Source organism: Pan troglodytes, chromosome 9 (assembly GCF_028858775.2).
Source record: "Pan troglodytes isolate AG18354 chromosome 9, NHGRI_mPanTro3-v2.0_pri, whole genome shotgun sequence".
Taxonomy (NCBI): Eukaryota; Metazoa; Chordata; class Mammalia; order Primates; family Hominidae; genus Pan; species Pan troglodytes.
This window is the reverse complement of record NC_072407.2, coordinates 96,800,183-96,815,340: the sequence shown is the minus strand read 5'-3', so window position 1 is coordinate 96,815,340 and position 15,158 is coordinate 96,800,183. Positions and strand designations below refer to the sequence as shown.

The 15,158-nt window shown below is 38.9% G+C and overlaps 1 protein-coding gene and 1 long non-coding RNA gene across 4 annotated transcripts in view; one reads left to right on the top strand and one right to left on the bottom strand.

Annotated features, from left to right (window-relative positions):
- AMOTL1 (angiomotin like 1) overlaps window positions 1-1,253 on the bottom strand; it is a 169,480-nt gene extending 168,227 nt beyond the window's left edge. Inside the window, exon 1 of one of the 3 annotated variants that reach the window (XM_016921835.4) lies at window positions 1,168-1,253. The gene's annotated coding sequence lies outside the window, so the exon portion shown is untranslated. The remainder of the gene's footprint in view (window positions 1-1,167) is intronic. The other 2 variants (XM_009424007.5, XM_016921834.4) reach the window with 2 other exon arrangements.
- Window positions 1-15,158, top strand: part of LOC104001292 (uncharacterized) — a 65,009-nt gene that overhangs the window by 32,657 nt on the left and 17,194 nt on the right. The window contains exon 2 of the long non-coding RNA XR_673025.5: window positions 11,858-11,944. This is a non-coding gene — a long non-coding RNA (uncharacterized LOC104001292). The remainder of the gene's footprint in view (window positions 1-11,857; window positions 11,945-15,158) is intronic.

Sequence of the window (15,158 nt, the reverse complement as noted above, 5' to 3'; positions counted from 1 at the left end):
GGTGTTTAGGGTGAAATCCAGAAATCTACCACCAGGAACTTTTCACAGACCTAGGGGACACAGAAGGGGGAGCAGATTTCAGGTGAGGATGAATTCTGGATATGGTCTAGTCTGAGGTGAATGTATAACCAGGCACTGGCAGCCAGTATGCAATTGCATTTAAAACAAAGCAAACATCTCTTATCTAAATGAGTCTTTGCTCCCTGTATTGGTTATAGATGATTGTGCCAAATACTATATGTGGCAGGGTTCTGTGCCAAGAAATAAAGGGCTCTGCAATTCTCAACGTTTTCATTTGACAGTGGTTCAACTTTCTTTCCAAAAGCCGTTTATCATCCTGTAGGCACCTCTGTCATAAACAAGATGTCTTTATTGAGCCTTCCAAAGCTAATAAGAGTTGTATGATTCAATCAGTGACAGAGACTCATATAACTCATAGGAAGTGTTGCAGGGAGATTTCAGTGGTCTCTAGGAGCACAAGGTCTGCCTTCACACACACACACACACACACACACACACACACAGAGAGAGAGAGAGAGAGAGAGAGAGACCTCATGTATATTTTCTTGGAAGAACTCATAGGGTCAGGCACTAAGATGTGTTTGTACACTTCTGCCCTGCATGCGGCAGCACAGCCATTGTTTGAACAAGGTACCTGCAGGTCAGAACAGGCATCCTGGGCCCCTTTTTTTCCTGCTACACTCCTGAGAAAGAAGGGAAGCATTCACACCAGCGAAACAGCAAATCAAGGCTCTCCAGAGAGCTGCTTTTCTGCACATATTTTATAAGAATCAGCTCTCTAAGAGTCTACCCAATCAGTAGGAAGGCAAAGGAGGTATGGATGGCCCTAGCCCAAAGGAGTCCACTTACAGTTGCTTCACTAACATGCTCATTATACAGCTCTTAGAATAGGCACCTAATACCAAGCCCCGATTAGATTCCCACACCCACTGTGAGAGCCCACCACTGCAGCTCAAAGCGGACTTCGCCTAGCCATGGTCTGCCACCCCACCAGGTGGGGACCGGCTGCCATGGAAACAGCCACCCTCCCCACCCAATGGAGTATTTCTTGATCTAATTCCAACTCTGCCCATAGATGCCTTCCAAAGTCCCCCCCTCGTGTTAAGGTTCCCTAGAGTGAAACACACTAAATAAGAATTTTCTTACCTGTGAGAAGTCCTGGTGACCGGCAGTGGAAAAAATACTAAGTTCTAACAGAAGTGACAGGGACTCACAGAGCAAATGTGTTCGTTTTAAAAGAAGAAAGGTGACTTCATCCCTGGTGCCGTGGAGTTTAAAAAGAGCAACGAGTGCTGCCTGGCTGAGCCAACTCTGCTTCATCAGTGATGACTCCATCCAAATTATGCAGCCATTGCCCAGACATGCTCAGCCTTCAGAAGGTAAATCGCTGGAATCTGACTAACCCTGTTGTTTTCAAAGAGCTTCAGAAAATCCTAAGGCACCAATTGCCTTAACTGGCACCAGAGAAAGAAAAATTATGCACTTATTTCCTTGAGTCATGTCATTATCTCCCCCAAATCCAACTCTGAAAAACAGTACTCTAGGGAAGGAAAATAGATATTTAGACTTTCTGAGAGGTGAAAATTACTGGGGAAGTGGAAGCAGGGAGGAAGAAGAAGCGAAGGTATTTCAGCCAGGAGGAGGGGCTGTAAGAAGCTGGAAATGACCAAATTGCTAAGAAATTTTCAGAGCTATGAATCTGTAAGCAAAGGTGACAAACAGGTGACTGGACTTTGCAAAGGGAAAAATATTCAGTTAAGAAAAGGAGGTTAGTTGCTACAGGAAAAAGTGTGACAGCCTTTCTCAAAAATGCAACCAATTTTTATTTTCTTTTTGTTGAACATAATGCCACTCATTCAATATGGGGTCATTTGTAATATTAACATATCAGTTCAAAACATGCCTGCGTTCTAAACAGAAGGATTTGGAGAAAGAGACAGGATTTTTTTTCTTCTGTATGTTAAAGGTGAGGCTGGAGGAATTAGATTTGTAACATGGGATTCAAGGTCATTTCAAGCTACCCAGTGGGCCAATCACCTACTCTTGATGCCAAGTCCTTGGTCTAAACTTTGGACAAGAGTTCTGGCTGGGGTGCTAGGGAAAGGAATGGTAATGAGTGTGATCTCTGTTGGAAGTGGGGCAGAGGGTTGAGCTCAGCAGCCAGCTGCCCTTTCTCCCAGGCTTCTATTTCAGGAGAGTATAAGGTGACTCTGGGTCATTAGGCTTCTATCTAATTTCTTGCTCAGCTATTTTGAGGCTTTGAGATTTTCCTGTGTCAAATTTCACTCCAAAGAGGTTAAAACAAGAAAAAATGCCCTTTTTATTTAGATAGAGGTATTCAGATCCAACATTAGAGATTTTCGAAATCACAGATTTAAGACATGTCAAAGTGGCTTACAAAGGGAACTTGCAAATCTTTTGTTTGGGGTGTGAATAATGATAGGAGTAAAACACGGGCAGCGTTTCATCAATGGTAGGAACAATGAAGGCAGGAGTCATTTTTATTTGGTTCATCATAATGTCCTTGAAACCTAGCAAAAAGAGTACCATACAGTAGGTGCTCAGCAGAAGGAGAGTGAATGGTGTCAGTCCTTTTCCATTCCAGGTCTCTAGAATAGATCTGCTGAGAATGCTTAAAGTCACCATCTTGTTGGTGAGGCATTTGGAGAGAGCATGAGCCAGTGGGTCTTGTAGAATGAAAAAGAACTTGGTTATTTGCTTTGTCTCAGCCTCTAGGTTCATTGCCAAAGTTAGAATGGAGCAAAGAAGGCCAATTGCTGGACTCAGGAGCCTCCTTTCCTCCCCAGGAGCCTCCTTTGCCTATGAGCTAGACTCTCATGTCTTTTCCTAAGGCCAGGACTCAACCCAATGGGTAATCTGCCAATTGTCTTCAATTTTTTTTTTGTTCTCAAAAGCCTATTAAAATTTTCAAACTTAGAGAAAAGTCAGAATAATTGTACAGTGAACACCTATATACTTACCACCGGGTTTCTTCAATTAACATTTTGCCACATTAGTTTTATCCCATGTTGATTCTCTGCTCATTTCTCTATCCATCCAGCAACTCATTTAATTATTTTTGTTATTGTCTTTCAAAATAAGTTTCAGACATTAGTATATTCCCCCCAAATACTTCAATATTATTAGCCAGAGTTCAATATTTATTTACAATTTCTTTGTTTCTATTCAGATAAAATCTGTATACAGTGCAATGCACAGATCTTAAGTGTATCATTTCCAAGTTCCTCTAGACACATACACCTGTGCAATCCAAACTCCTACCAAGATACAGAACATAACCATCACTCTGGAAAGTTTCTTTATGTCCCTTCCTAGCAAACCCCTATCTCACATCCCAAGAGATAACCAATCTTCTGATGATTTTCACCAGATTAGTTTTGCCTGTTTTAGTATTTTATATTAATGGAACCATACAAATTGTATTCTTTTATGCAAATTTGTATGCACTCAGCATGTTTTGGGGGTTCATTCATCCATGTTGTTGCTTGTATCAGAAGTTGGTTTCTTTTCATTGCTGAATAGTATTTTACTCTATGAATATGCCAGTATTCTAGTAATGGATACCTGGGCTTCCAGCTTAGGGCTATTAGGAATGAAGCTAATGTGAACATTTTTGCACATGTCCCTGTGAACATTTGTTTTCAGATCCTTTGAGTAAATACGTAAGAGTGAAATTGTTGGTTCTTAGGGTAGCTATATGCAATTTTATACAAAATTGCAGGATCTTTTCCAACATTCTTATGTAATTTTCCTCTCCCACCACCAATGTATAAAAGCTTTAATTGCTTCATGTCCTCACCAACATTTCGTGTTGTCAGCCTTTAATTTTAGCCACACTGGTAGATGTGGACTGGTATCTCATTGTGGTTCTAATTTGCATTTCCTTGATGACTAAAGATATTTCATGTTTTTCATGTGTTTATTGACCATTCACTTATTACCTTTTGTGAAGTGTCCAAAATTTTTGACCATTTAAAAAATTTTTAAATTGTTTTATTATTGTTTTAGATGTTCTTAGTATATCATGGACACCAATACTTTTTTATTTTTTTGAGATAGGGTCTCACTGTGTTGCCCAAGTAGGAGTGAAGTGGCTTGATCATGGCTTACTGCAGCCTTGACCTCCCAGGCTCAAGTGATCCTCTCACCTCAGCCTCCTGAGTAGCTAGGACTACAGGTGCACGCAACCACACCCAGCTAGTTTTTGTATTTTTAGTAGAGGCAGGGTTTTGCTATATTGCCCAGGTTAATCTTGAGTTCCTGAGCTCAAGCAATCCAGCTACCTTGGCCTCCCAAAGTGTGGGGATTATAAGCATGAGCCACCATGCCCAGCCAGATACCAATACTTTTTAAGGTAAGTTTTGCAAATATTTTCTTCCGTCCTGTGGTTTGTCTATACATTTTCTTAATGATGTTTCTGTGCTGCTTTTCATTTCTTTAAATTTTTATTATCTAACATAATATTTTTGCTTTTTTAGTTTTTACCTCACTCAAAGTCATACAGATATTTTCCTACATTTTCTTCTGGAAGTTTTTTAAATTTTAGCTTTTATATTTAGGTCTATGGTCCATCACAAATTAATTTTTGTGGATGGCATAAGTTAAAGCAAGGTTTATTTGTTTCCATATAAAATGTAGTTATTTCAACACCATTTGTTGAAAAGACTTCCTTTCCCAATTAGGTCACTTTGGCACCTTTGTTGAAAATAAAATAAATGTATAAGCATGTGTCTGTTTTTATTTCTGGGTTCCTTATTCTTTCCATCAGTCTGTTTGTTGATCCTTATACCAGTTGCAGACTCTCTTGATTACTATAGCTTTAGGGTAAGTCTTGACGTCCAACAATGTGAGACATGTGATCTCATATCAAATTGGAGGAGGGTCCTGGTGGAAGGTGATTGGCTCAAGGGGGCAGATTTCCCTCTTATCTTCCCCTTGCTGTTCTCATGATAGTGAGTTAGTTCTCACAAGATCTGATTGCTTAAAAGTGTGTGGCTCCTCCCCTTTTCTCTCTTTCCTGCTCCACCATGGTAAGATGTGCCTGCTTCCCCTTCACCTTCTGCCATGATTGTAAGTAAGTTTCCTGAGGCCTCACAGCCATGCTTCTGTACAGCCTGTGGAACTGTGACTCAATTAAACCACTTTTCTTTATAAATTACCCAGTCTCAGGTAGTTATTTATAGTGGCGTGAGAACAGATTAATACATCATCCAACTTAAATTTCTTTTTTCAAGACTTCTTTGAATATTCTAGGTTCTTAGAATTGGAATCATCTTGTCAATTTTGACCAAAAGGAATAGTAGAATTATGATTATCATTTTATTGAATCTTTAGATCAATTTGGTAATTACAGCCATCTTAAGAAAACTGAGTTTTTCAATCCATTAACATGATTATCTCCCCATTGATTTATATCTTCAATTTTATTCAGCAATATTTTGTTGTTTTAGTATAGAGGTTTTGCATGTCTTTTGCTAAATTTATTCCCAGATATTTTGCTTTTGACACTAATATAAAATTATTTTTTAAATTTAACTGTCCAATTCTTTGCTGCTAATACATAAAAATGCAATTGACCTTTGTATATTAATCTGATATCCTATGACTTTGCTAAATTCACTTAATAGGTAAGTGTTGCTATGTAAATACAATAGGAATTTCTGTAAGAATACTCATGTCATCTAACATAGAGATAGTTTTACATTTACTTTTTCCATTCTGAATTCTGAATTCCATTCTGTATGCGTTTTGGAATTTTTTTTTTTTTTTTTTTTTTGAGACAGAGTCTCGCTCTGTCACCAGGCTGGAGTGCAGTGGCGCAATCTCAGCTCACCGCAACTTTTGCCTTTCGGTTTCAAGTGGTTCTCCTGCCTCAGCCTCCCGAGTAGCTGGGACTACAGGCACATGCCACCATGTCCAGCTAATTTTTGTACTGTTAGTAGAGACAGGGTTTCACCGTGTTGGCCAGGGTGGTCTCAATCTCTTGACTTCATGACCCGCCCACATCGGCCCCCCAAAGCCCTGGGATTACAGGCGTGAGCCACCGCGCCCAGCAGGTTTTAATTTTTTAAATATGCTTAAGTCCTCCTGTCCATTGTTAAACAAAGTGGTGAGATTGGGCGTTCTTGACTTGCTCCCAACTTTAGGGAAACAGTGTTCAATATTTTGCAATTAAGTATGATGTTAGCTGAAGGCCTTTTGTAAGTGCTCTTTATCAAAATAAGGAGGTTACCTTCTATTTCAAATATCCTGTGTTTTAATTATAAATAGGCATTGAATTTATTAAATGTTTTTCTGCATTTACTGAAGTGACTATGTGATTTTCCTTCATTATTCTTTAGCGTTAATAGCATACATTTCTGAATGTTAAACCCCCCTCTCATTTATGATGTCGGTAACTTGTGTTCTCTCTGCTTATTTCTTGATCAATCTACCTAAGGATTTGTCAACTTTGTTAACTTTTCCAAGATATACCATCCAGCTTTGTTAATTTTTTTCTGCTTTTCTTCTTGTACTGACTTTGGGTTTATTTTGCTTTTCTTCTTCTAGATTCTTAAGGTAAAGTCTTGGGTCCTTGGCTTTAGACATTCTTCTTTTCTAACATATTATTTGATTTAAAGCTAAAATTTCCCCCAAGCACTGCTTTAGCTGCATTCCACAATTTTGAAATGTATTTTATTATCTTTCAGTTCAAAATATTTCCTAGCTTTCCTTGTGATTTATTTTTAATCCATGGATTATTTAGAAGTATGTTGTTTAACTTAGGATTTTTCTTAATCTCTTACTCATCTCTAATTTAATTCCATGTGGCCAGAGGACGTACTCTGTATGACGTCAGTTCTTTTAAGTTTATGGCCCAGATCATGATCTATCTTGATGAACATATCATGTGTACTTAAAAGAATATGTATCCTGCACTTGTTGGGTGCCATATTCTGTAAATATCAATTAAATCAAAGTGATTTATACTTGTATTAACTATCTAGGGCTGCCATATAATTGCCACAAACTGAGTGACTTAATCAACAGAAATTTATTGTCTCACTATTCTACATGCTAGAAGTCTGAAATTGTTAGGGAAGCAGGAGCCTGGGAGAGCCAAAGTAATGCCATTTTAAAATCAACTCCGTCTTAAAACTAGCAAGACACATTCCTTGTCAGTCATGACCCATGGTCCCAAGATGTTTACAGCTAAGGAAGCAGCTTGGTAATGCCTGCAAGGACAAACTCCTACAACAACAAAAGGTCCAGATGTCCCAATGCCCATAAAAATATATGCTTACATATAATTATAGTTATGCTTTGGTGTACTTAACACACTAAAATTTCAAGGATAGTTTTCTTTAAATCAACAGAATAATAAATTTTGTCATGCTGTCAGCCCACCTACATGTAGGCATCACTTAGTTTAGTCTTTACATAGAGAAAACCCCTATATAACTTTTTTAAAAGTTAAAGAAAAACTTAAAATGAAGATGGTAAGATGGTGCATTCCTCTGCTTGCTTTCTGAGGACACCCTACTCAGTAACTGAGTAGCTTTCAATAAACCACCTCTTTTCACTGTACTCTGCAACTTGCCCTGAATTCCTTCCTTCCTGAGATCCAAGAACCCTTTCTTGGATTCTGGAATCCCTTTTCTGGCAACAAAATCAGGTATCAACATAGCCATGCCCCTCTGAGATTTTGGGTAAAGTCATTCCTTACCCTTCTTAGCTTCTGGTTATGGCTGGCAATCCTTGGCATTCTTTAGCTTGCAGCTTCATCAGTCCAATCTCTGACTTCATCTTCACATGGCTTTCTCCCAGTGTGTCTTCACAGTATCTTCCCTTCCACATCATCTTCCTTCCCACAGGCTGTGCCTGTATCCAAATTTCCCCTTTTTATAAGAATTAATTATGGTCCCACTCTAATACCTCATTTTAACTTTGTTACCTCTGTAAAGCCCCTTCAAATAATGTCACACCCTGAAGGACTGGAGGGTTAAGACTTCAATACATCTTCTTAGGAGGACGTAATTTAACCCACAATAATAGTGTTGCTCAGATCTGTGTCATCACAGCACTTTTGTTCGATTGTTCTATCAGTTGCTGAGAGTAGGATGTTAAATTCTCCATCTGTGATTGTGGCATTTTCTATTTTTCCTTTTAATTCTGTGAAGTTTTGATTCATTTATTTTGAACCTCTGTTTTTGGATACATACACATTTATTTTTGTTATTTCTTCCTGATGTATTGACCTTTTTATCATTATGAAATGTCCCTCTATTTTTGTTAATACACTCTATTTTAAAGTCTACTTTATCTGATATTAATATTGCCAATCAGTGTTTTTTTTTGTTTGTTTGTTTTTTTGAGGTGGAGTCTCCTCTGTTTCCCAGGCTAGAGTGTGCAGTGGTGCAATCTTAGCTCACTGCAACCTCCACCTCCCAGGTTCAAGCAATTCTCCTGCCTCAGCCTCCTGAGTAGCTGGGATCACAGGCGCCCACCACCATGCTTGGCTAAGCCAATCAGCTTTCTTATACTTACTATACCTGCAATATTATTTTTTCATCCATTTGTTTTCAAACAATTGGTGGTTTTATGTTCAAAATGGATTTCTTGCAGACAGCATATAATTGAGTTGGTGTGTTTTTTAAAAATTTCATTTTAATAATATTTTATTTTCATTTGGTATGTTTAATTAATTATCACTTAATGTGATTACCGACATGGTTGGATTGAGGTCCAAGATATGGCTGGACTTAAATCCAACTTTACTATTTGTTTTCTGCTTGCTTCTTTGGCTTTTTGTCTCTCTGTTTTTCCCTGTGGGCTTCTTTTGGATTAAGTATATTTTAAAATTCCATTTTAATTATCTATGAGCTTTTAAGGTATACTTCTTTGCATTACATCTTTAGTGGTTGCTTTTAAGGATTAAATATATATATGTATATATATTTTCTATTTTTTATAGTTTACTGGGAGTTAATATTGTATACCTCACATAAATATGTAGAAATCTTGCAACCAATTTGGTTCATTGACTGCCCCCTCCTCATCCTTTATGTTATCCTTATCATATGTACTTCTTTACATGTGCTATAAACTACACAATACAATGTCATATTTGTTCTTGAACTAATCATATTTTAAGTTAATTAAGCAGAATAATAATACTTTACAGTTACACATATTTACCATCGAATGTATTTTACTCTTTCCTGAGTAATCGAGTCTCTATTGGGTTTTGTTTTACTTTACCCTGCATTCCATGCCATGCAAGTGAAAAATTTTTCTAAAGCTGTCTTATTTAATCTTTATTCATCAAGGACATTTTCACTGGATATAAAGTTTTGATTGATAGGCTATTTTTCTTTCAGCACTTTAAAGATGTTGATCCACTGCCTTCTGGGCTCCATTGTTTCTGATGAGGTATCAGTGGATAAGAAATAATTGTTAGTGGATTTTGAAATGATTCAGGCAATGCCATTTTCTCTGACTGTTTTCATTATTTTCTTTTTGTGATTTATTTGCAGCACTTTGACTATGATATGCCTAGGTGTTTTTATTTTTGTTTTGTTTTTGATACTAATCTTTCTTGATGTTTCTTGAGGTTTTAGAATCTGCACATGTATGTCTTTTACCAAATGTGTGAACTTTTCACCCATTATTTACTTAAATTAGTTTCTGGATCATTCTCTCTCCTCTCCTTTTGGAACTTCAATTATATGCATATTAGACCTTTTGGTATTGCTGCAAAGATCCCTAAGTTTTTGCACATTTATTAATATTAAATCTCTGTTTCTCAATCTGATCATTTGTGCTGATCTATCCAGATCATTTCTAATGATCTATCTTCTAGTCCATTGACTCTTTATTCTTTCATCTCCCTTGTGCTGTCAAGAGCATCCACTGAATTATTATTTTAGATATTGTCTTTTTAAGTTCTCGTATTCTCATTGGTTCTTTTTTATAGTTTCTATATCTGTGCTAAGATTTTCCATATTCTATATTTCTATATTCATTGTGAACACATTTTCTTTTATGTACTTGAGCATGGTTACAATGACTTTTTAAAAATTCTTGTCTGCTAATTCCAGCATGTAGGTCATCTTGGAGTTGATCCCTGTCAATTATTCTTTCTCCTTAAACAAGTCATGTTTTCCTGTTTTGTTTTATGTCGGATAATTTTGGAGCATATCCTTGTTATGATGAATGATATGTTGTAGAAAGCCTGAATTCTATCATGCTCTCCTAAGGAGTATTGACTTTTCTTTAATTAGGGCTTTAATGTGGCTGAACACAAATGAAATGTAAGCCTTCTTCTCTGCCTTATATATTGCACACAGGGTCCTGTTCTTAGACTAAAAGCTATAAATCAGAAAACTCACCTCATAAAACTTACTCTTCTCCCAACTGTTATTTCTCCTCTAGTTTCTGCTTGCTTTTGTTCTCTCTCCAGTGTCTTCAACCAGTTGGTCTCATATTTTGTCCAGAGTTTATAGCTGTTATCTGTAAGAGATTTGGTTCAAAAGAGCTATATGGACATACCAAAAGCTCCAGTTACATTTTGAGTCACTTAGTTTATCTTCTACAAAATAATTTATAGCTTTTTGCTATGAATTACCTTGCATCTCACCCTTTTCCTAGTAATGCTGAATAAGATATGGAGCTTCTGCAGAAAAGGGTGACATAATCAATAAGTATTGCCTGCCTTGGGCACAGGACCGGATAGTTGCAATTTTTGTAATAGTTACTTACAAAACAATGTATAATACTCAGAAGTTTGTACCTACTAGAACATATCCTTGAAGTAAGAGTACAATATTTGCTTGTTTGATGGCTAATATTCCCCACTAAATGAAGGGATTGTGCTTGTGAAATTCACTCTTATATGCCCAGTGTCTCTCATGTGGAACATAGTAGTCACTCAATAAATAGTGAATGAGTGAGAGTAGTGTCTAACCAGGACCCATCCCAATTTAGTATAGTTTATCATCAGTGATCTATCCCAGAAAAAGTAGACAGCTTAGGAATACCTCATTCAGCCTAATTTTTGTTTTAGTTTCCCTTTTAAAAATTAAATAATCAACATAGACACATGGAGAATACAAATTAGCAAAAATAAATCAAGCCAACCCATTTTTTCCCTCTCAGACATACCATTGCTATCTTTTCCACATAGTGCCTTGTTATTCTTCAAATTTTCATTCTCAACCTCAGGTGTACATTAGAACTACGTGAGGAGCTTTGAAAAGTCCTCATGCTCATGCTACAACCCATACTAATTAAATCACATTCTCAGGGATTGGGACACAGACATTTGTGTTTTTTAAAGTTCCCAAGATGACACCGGTATGCATTCAAGAGGACCTAAAGATGTAATAGCCAGGATAGCAGAGCTTTTTCAGATGTCAGTTTCTATCTCCTGCATGGCACAGATCCTGTCCTCCAAGAGAGTTCAGACAGGACAGTACTTGAAGCAATTAAACATGAAACAATTAGAAACAAAAGGACAGCAAATATACAAAATTAGGTGCCAATGTGTGGAAGCTGTGAGCTGAGCCTCTGAGGGCAGACACCTTTGAGTGCAATCAGAGGTGGGCTCATCTTGGTGGATCCCCACCTGCCACACTGAGGGACTCTTTTCTTTCTTAGAGGTTTCTAGCAGCAGGTTGGAGAAAGGGGTACAGTGACACATTAGAATGACAGGTGGCACTGATTCTATTCCTGTCTTCTTTGAACATTTCTTCTTTATAAAATCCCAAGATCCCAGGTTCCTGGCCTCTGATCTTTCTTTGTGGGAATGCTGTTTTAATTCCTTACCTGATTTCAGAATTTGAGACCACCTTCAACCAGAGAAGCCTCTGTGGAAATGTTCCGTCACTGGCCAGTTGTTCTGTCTGTCTGCTGTGGAACCCAGGTGAGTTAAGTATAAATATCTGGCCGGGCACGGTGGTTCATGCCTGTAATCCCAGCACTTTGGGAGGCCGAGGAGGGTGGATCACGAGGTCAGGAGATCGAGACCATCCTGGCTAACACGGAGAAACCCCATCTCTAATAAAAAATACAAAAAATTAGCCAGGAGTGGTCGTGGGCGCCTGTAGTCACAGCTACTTGGGAGGCTGAGGCAGGAGAATGGTGTGAACCCAGGAGGCGGAGCTTGCAGTGAGCCGAGATTACACCACTGCACTCTAGCCTGGGCCACAGAGCAAGACTCTGTCTCAAAAAATAAATAAATAAATAAAAATTTAAAAAAAAAATCTATGGCCACCCTACTTCTCCAGCTTGCCCAAGAGAGTTGGACAACAACAAAGCATACAGTGTGATTCTTGACCTGAGCCACACAAAATAATCTCTGTGAATATCGTGAAATAGCTATTCCGAGGACCCACCCCAGAATAATTAACTCAGAACCTCTGGGTGATGAGGTCCAAAAACTGGTATCTTTTTCCAGGCTCCTCAGGTGATTAGGATTTGATCCAAGGTGAGAAATATTGATGATGTGAATTGGTGGGCCATTCTCCTGGGTTGTGCATTTGAAATCCCCTTCCCTGCTACTCCTGGAGACAACATAGAGAAAAATGTCAGGCTTTATGTTAAATAGGCTAAGGTTTGAATCCCTGCTTTGCCGTTGACTAGCTGTATGACATTAGCTAAGTTGCTGACCATCTCTGACACTCCATTTAGTTAATGGTACAAGAGGCAAAATAATAGTACCTACTAATGAGGCTCAATGTGATGCCATATATAAGTCAACTGGCACGCAGTGCGTACCGATAAATATCTGCTCCCTTCTATCTCTGCACTCCTCACCTCCTCCCCCTGACCTCAGCATTGTAATAAGAGCTATGGACAATTCCGGCTTGTTTCTGAGCTGTTTCTCCTTGACTGACCATGACCACATCAGCCTGGATTTGCATCCCTGGTCCCTGGATCTGGCATCCTGATTCCAGCTTCTAAACTTGATCCAGCTTTTCTTTCCGGGCCCAGTTTCCATCACCTGTTTCTGTTGCTCAGCACTAAGCCACAAAGAAATGGTTTCTAAAAGTAGCTGGGCCCCGTGCTGCTGCTGCTCCAGCTGAGTTTTAGCAGCAGGAGGGGGTGTGGCTAATTTTAGACTTGTCCTGGACTAGCATCTGAGACAAGGCAAGGCCAGGCAAGTCCAACCTGCCTCCTCAGTACCTTTGGGTTGGAGTTTGGAGAGAAAGTTTGGGGAGATTTTGTTATAGGGCTTGTGTGTCTGTATCACACCAGGCTCCTTATATGGAAATTTAATATATGCAACCATTTGCCTCAGCATCTGTTGGGATTTGAGTCTCAGGTGCTGTACTGAGTGGGAGTAACCACAATGTAACCTGGAGTTTTTGATATGCTAATGCTTGTACTGAGCTAGGATAGATTGTTTTCTGCCTAACCCAGGGACAGGAATAGGCAGGTGTGAGCAGGATCTGAGATTCAGCAGGAAAAGGGCTGATAAGAGAAAAGATAGAAAATGTTATTGACTTATTTATGTTTAGAGAAATTAAAAAGGAAATCAGATGGAGCAGGGCAGAGACAGAAAGCCTCACTAGGAGAAGCAAGGACAGCATCGTAGCTCCTAGGACAGACCTGGCCCAGAGGAGGTTTGATGATTGTTGCACAAGTGTGGAATGAAGGGCTTCTAAGGTGGGGAAGAAGAGATGCTTTGGGGCTGCCCAGTGAGCATCTTGGTTGCTTTGGAAGGAAGGGCAATCATCTTAGAGCCAGCTGGGCTGTCCATGGGACCTAAAGCATCAGAAGAGATTTGTGTCCTCTAGGTCAAAGTAAACTAGCTCTTGCATGGTCAGGCCCATAGAATGAGGATAGCTAACAACAAAGAAGGTTTGAGCACTCCTAGGATTAAGAGATAAACAAGACAAAGAGTAAGAGTGAGAAGAGTAGAGGGTTTGCAGTGAGTCAAATTAGTTTCTTCATTCCACCACTTAAAGTTGTGTGATCTTATGTCAATTACCCAACTCTCTGAGCCACGGTCCCCCATACATTTATAGTGTTCACCAATATATATGAATTCAACATTTCAAGATTCATCAACAATTTATTGAGAGTCTACTATATGCTACAGGCCATTTGGCCAATGGAATGAACAATGCAGACAGATGTCTTGCCTGTATGCATCTAACAATCTGGAAAATGCAGACAAGAGAAAAGGGCATGAATAAGTGACAACATATGGGTGGGTGCTGCTTAGTGCCATGAAGGAAGTAAGCAGGATAAAACGAGACAGGTAATTTGGCTGGAGAAAGCCTCTGTGAGTAGGTGTCATTGAACTGAGCCCCAAATGTGAGAAGGAGCCGACTCTGTGGAAGAACACTGCAGGCAGAGGGACAAGAAAGTGCGAAAGCCCAAAACACAAAAGAACTTGACAGTTCTGAAGAATAGAAAGGGGGTCAATGTGGATGGAGGGGAGTGAGTCAAGAAGAGATCTCTCTGAGACAAGGTGAGGGTGATCATACTGGGCCCAAAGAAGGAGTCTGGGTTTTGCAAAGGGAGAAGAGTTCCCATTTCTTGGAGAGAGAGGACAGGATGGACAGGAGCTGCTCCTATGGAGGTGCTTATGTGGTGCTTCTATGGAATAGATGCCACTGGGACATGGGATCCTTAGAATGGAGCCCAGATGTCAGCAGGGGGCAAAAAGGTTTGAACCCCTGTAAGAGAAAAGACATTCTAAATCTAGTCTAGGACAGAACCTTTTTAGTTGATGTAGTTCAAACTCTACTTCTGAGAAGAAGTGAGCTTTCCTGATAAAACACTTAATCAATTTTCTAATTAAGTTTAATGAGATTAAGATTTGTTCTGGGAATCTAATCATCCACCCACCCACCTGCTCTGTCAGTCAATTGTCTCAGTGTTTAGGCAATTGTTTACAGGGAAAAAAAATCATTTCTTTTTGCATCTTAGCTTAATAATAATCCATCATTCTCTTGTCCTATAAAATGTCCCTGACAAAATTGAATCTTTGAGTTGGGCTTCTAGTGGCCTTTTCACTTGCAGTAAGACTATAATGAAACTTTGACATGTGCTTTGAAATTGATTTTCTGAAATGTTTTCTATAACACCATTTGGTCAATGGCTAGTGGACATGTGAGGACTTCCTC